The sequence below is a fragment of the Etheostoma spectabile genome, chromosome 21 (assembly GCF_008692095.1).
Source record: "Etheostoma spectabile isolate EspeVRDwgs_2016 chromosome 21, UIUC_Espe_1.0, whole genome shotgun sequence".
Lineage (NCBI taxonomy): Eukaryota > Metazoa > Chordata > Actinopteri > Perciformes > Percidae > Etheostoma > Etheostoma spectabile.
The window spans coordinates 7710385-7715384 of record NC_045753.1 but is presented as its reverse complement, the minus strand read 5'-3'; the positions used below and the strand labels follow the sequence as shown (position 1 = coordinate 7715384).

At 40.5% G+C, this 5000-nt stretch overlaps 1 protein-coding gene across 8 annotated transcripts in view; it reads left to right on the top strand.

Annotated features, from left to right (window-relative positions):
- ep300a (EP300 lysine acetyltransferase a) overlaps window positions 1-611 on the top strand; it is a 31734-nt gene extending 31123 nt beyond the window's left edge. For all 8 annotated transcript variants that reach the window (XM_032501986.1, XM_032501989.1, XM_032501988.1 and 5 more), the window contains one exon: window positions 1-611. This exon is cut by the window's left edge. The gene's annotated coding sequence lies outside the window, so the exon portion shown is untranslated.
- The last annotated feature ends 4389 nt before the right edge of the window (window positions 612-5000 follow it).

The window sequence follows — 5000 nt, the reverse complement described above, 5'->3', positions numbered from 1 at the left end:
GCGCCTTTTTCTGTGTATTTTTGACAAGGTTTTAGGTAGGGAGGGGCTATTGCAACAAGTCACACACCTGATCTTAAAACTTAGAGACGTGAAGCCGCACGGAGTAGAACTGAGACGGGTTGGTTAGAGGTGTGATCGGAAAGAGTTTAAATTTGGTCATTTAGCTTTTTATGGAGAGGACTGAAGACACAATATTCACATGCTCACTATTTTTCTCAAAAGGTTGGGCTTGCTGGGTATGGGGGAAGGGGACGTATCAGAACCAGGTGGCAATATATCTTGAGACTTATTTTATAAGAAAAAAACAAGAAAAAACTGTCTTTTATATATAGATATATTATTTAATTTTATTTTTTGGAAATAAAACTTGAAGCTACAGGAATTATTAGATAAAACATGTTTTGTTTTGTATTAAAGATGTTATGGTGATGCAAAAAGACACTGCAGACAGTCGTTCAGTTTGCCCCCGGGAGGCCACGGAGTATATTATACCATCCTTTTTAAGAAATCTTTCATGTACATGAATATAGTTGTAAACATACTGAATCACTGTACAAACTGATGGCAACTGAACAAATAGTTTTGTTTTTATTCATGGCTTCTCCGAAAAAGAGACTGGAAATAAGACTATTTAAATATTGGTTTAGTATTCAAATGGAATCTTTGACCACTTTTTTCGTTCCTCTTGTTAAGAATTTTGGTGCTTGCTGAGAGAAAGCAAAAATAACTGTCGCTCCATTTTTATTAGTTTCTTTTTTTTTTAAGTTATTTTGGTGGTCTGATTGTTTTTTTGCCAATAAATTAATTGTACAATAAAGTATGTTTGTACCATTGGAAAAAATACTCAACTTTTGCCTCGTTTTTTCCACATTTATGTAAGATATTTTCTGCAGGTGAATAAAGGACTATTAAGTAATTTTTTGACATTCATGGAATTTGTCAATTCAAGAGTAGTCTAGAAGTGTTGTATTTTCTATTGTGAAATCAGTTTGAATTAGAGCTAGACCGACAAAGCTGCCGAGCACGTATATCAGCCAATATTGGCTCTTTGAAGACATACAGTGTCTTGCGAAAGTATTCGGCCCCCTTGAACTTTTCAACCTTTTGACACAGGTCCCCCCCCCCCCCCCCCAAGCTTCAAACATAAAGATAGAAAATTTTATTTTGTGAAGAATCACCAACAAGTGGGACACAATTGTAAGTGGACGAAATCTATTGGATATTTAAACTTTTTTAGCAAAAAAAAACTGAAAAGTGGTGCGTGCAATGATTCGGCCCCTTTACTTTCGTGCAGCAAACTCACTCCAGAAGTTCAGCGAGGATCTCTGAAGATCCATGTTGTCCTAAATGACTGATGATAAATGAATCCACCTGTTGTGTCAAGTCTCGTCTAAATGCACTGCTCTGTGATAGTCCAGGGTCTGTTGAAGCGCAGAGAGCATCAGGAGACCAGGAACACACCAGCAGGTCCGCAATACTGTTGTGAGAAGTTTAAGCCGGATTTGGATACAAAAAGATTTCCCAAGCTTAAAACATCCCAAGGAGCACTGTGCAAGCGACATTTTGAAATGGAAGGAGTACAGACCTGCAAATCTACCAAGACCTGGCCGTCCCTGTAAACTTTCAGCTCAGAACAGAGAACTGATCAGAGATGCAGCCAAGAGGCCCATGATCACTCTGGATGAATGCAGAGACTCCAGCTGAGGTGGGAGAGTCTGTCCATAGGACACAATCATCCGTACACTGCAAAAATCTGGCCTTCATGGAAGAGTGGCAAGAAGAAAGCCATTTCTTAAAGATATCCATAAAAAGTCTCGTCTAAAGTTTGCCCACAACCACCGGGGAGACACACACAAAACATGTGGAAGAAGGTGCTCTGTCAGATGAAACCAAAATCAAACTTTTTGGCCACAATTCAAAACGATTATGTTTGGCGTAAAAGCAACACAATCATCAGCCTCAACACACCATCCCCACTGTCAAACATGGTGGTGGCAGCATCATGGTTTGGGCCTGCTTTTCTTCAGCAGGGACAGGGAAGATGGTTCAAATGGAGGAAGAGGATCCAGCCAAATACAGGACCATTCTGGAGTGAAACCTTTGGAGTCTGCAAAAGACCTAAACTGGGACGGAGATTTATCTTCCAACAAGACAATGATCCCAAACATACAGCAAAACTACAAAGGAGTGGTTCACAAATAAACGTATCCAGGTGTTAGAATGGCCAAGTCAAAGTCCAGACCTGAATCCAATCGAGAATCTGTGGAAAGAACTGAAACTCTTTTCACAACGCTCTCCATCCAACCTCACTGAGCTCCAGCTGTTCGCAAGGAAGAATGGGCAAGAATTTCAGTCTCTCGATGTGCAAAACTGATAGAGACATACCCCAGCGACTTGCAGCTGTAATCGCAGCAAAGTGGCTCTACAAAGTATTAACGCAAGGGGCCCTCATTTTGCACGCACCACTTTTCAGTTTTTATTTGCTAAAAAAGTTTAAAATATCCAATAGATTTCGTTCCACTTCACATTGTGTCCCACTTGTTGGTGATTCTTCAAATAAAAATGTATATCTTTATGTTTGAAGCCTGAAATGTGTCAAAAGGTTGAAAAGTTCAAGGGGGCCGAATACTTTCGCTAGGCACTGAATCAGTAGTGGTGAAGTTAGCCAAGAAATTGCAGTACACACATGGGAACTATGTCTGAGGTTATGAAAAATGTCCCGCTCACTATGTACCTTGGTCCCAATTCAAAAAGATTTATCACTATCAAAATTGTTTGATCTGTGTTTGTTTAAAAAGAAAACCCGCTATCAACCAATATGCATTCATCTGAATTTGAAAACTCATATTTGACATTACTCTTACCTCAGAAATTAAGTATTGGTTATTGTTTAAGACATGTAAATACTGGACTGTATGAACATTATTAGGGTCATATTTCAGCCTTTTTAATATTTTTCTTTTAGCCCCTTGACTTTGAAAAAACATATGCAGCACCCTTCCCCTTAATATCTCAAAATATCGTAAATACACATTTTTTTAACGCCTCCAACTGCGTCCGTTAGGACCTAGAAATATGCTAAGTATCTTTGGTTTGTCAATAAGCAACTGAACAAGTGAATGAAATAATATTAAACATGAGCAACATTTATTTTAGTATTACCATAGAAATAGTCTATACACAATTACATTTCATAGACTGGAGCAGTTAATGTGCAGGTTTACATCACAATAAAGTGCAAGGTTCTTCGCTCGTTGGTGGACCAAAGCAGCACAAGCGACTACATTAGGAAACGTCAAATCCAGTTTAGTCAGGACATTTAGATATGGCATCAGCTCAGTGGTTGTCACAAACTGCACAAAAAGTATTCTGTTCTGTCATCTGCGTGACAAATACACAGAATAAATATACATCTAGGTCCATGTAGAAAAATGATGACAAAAATAATCCTCCCTGGACCTCCATGGTCCTCCCCTTTAAAGTCTCCTCATATTTCAAGTCTTATTAGCTTTAGTGCATCCAGACATACAGAAACCAAATACACTGGGACAGTATGCAGTATGAGAGAGAGAGGGAGAGAGAGAGAGAGAGAGAATATGTGTGTGTGTGTGTGTGGGATAGAGAGACATTAGCCCTAAAAGGTCCACAGACAAAACAACAACATTATGCAACATCAGGCACTTCCGTTCTCTGCAGTTTCATTGTTTCGAGCTGACGAGACGCCGACCCATCATCCTCAGCGCGGGGTAAACAACTTGCGCACCAATGGGACGCCACTGTGGGAGATTCCAGCAACATGACGCATCACATCAGCTCCTGTGTCCGCGGGGCAGGAAGCCGGCAGGGTTATAGACTGATACACCGGGCTCAGAGTCGGGCTTTTATTTTTGAAATTAGTGATATTGGGCTTTTTAGAGAGCGACAGTTTTATGCAATGAATCTGTAAAGCTATGGGGATCACTTTTTACTTTCAATTCATGTGCCCTTGAATAATGTATTTATTAATCATTTGAATGATTATTTGATTGATGGAGTGGGCTAGATAACTCGGTGTAAAGACCATTTTTCTCTTCTTTGTGTTTTAGCCCATTAACTAGAAACTAGCAAATGATATGATGCACATGTATGATATCCATCCCAGTGAACATGTGTCAGGTTTTTTTTTAGCTTACTTTACATATAATCAAATGATAATGCAATGCTATGAGGGGACAGTTTGGATTCAAGTGTCGGTTCCCGACCGCTTGTGTTTGTCACCCCTTAACAGAATCTCTTTGGATCTCTTCATGGCCTCTAGAAACAGGAAAAATGATTACAGCACAAACTGTTTCACTTTTTCACAAATGGGCACCCAACTATTATCTTAAAGCAGACTTGAAAAATTGCATCCCTGTCCTTTATATAAGGGAATATCTCCTTGCCAACCCCTCGCCAAAGGTTGGATGCCTATAAGTTGAGTTGATAAGGTGAGCGGATTTGAAGCACTTTTAAAAGGCTGGAAAGGTAATGAAACGCGTATCGCCTTGCGATACCGCGGTGCACGCATCCTCGGGCTTGGACCCCTAAAAACGACAGTATTTTACAAAATACAAGCGCAGAAAAGTCTGAAAAACCAACTGGACTTTGATCGGTCTTTCTTCCAACTGGCCAGTCATCCCACGGTGCACTGCTTCCATCTCGCGCCCCCTTGTCAAGGTCTGACTTCAGAGTTCAGGGATTCTCTTTCAGCTAGCAACTGCATTGTTACATTACTACAACGCAGCTTAAAGGTCCCATGGCATGACAATGTCCCTTTATGAGATTGTTTAACATTAATATGAGTTCCCTGCCTATGGCTTGCCCCTTATGATCTCATAAGGGGCAAGGTTACCTCCCCTTTTTCTGCTTTTATCGCCCAGAGAATTTGCCACCCCCCCATGAGAGTGAGACATCATGGCTTTCAAACAAGCAAAGGGGCAGTTGGTCAAGGCCACACCCCCAGCCTCCACCTGCCCCCCCCC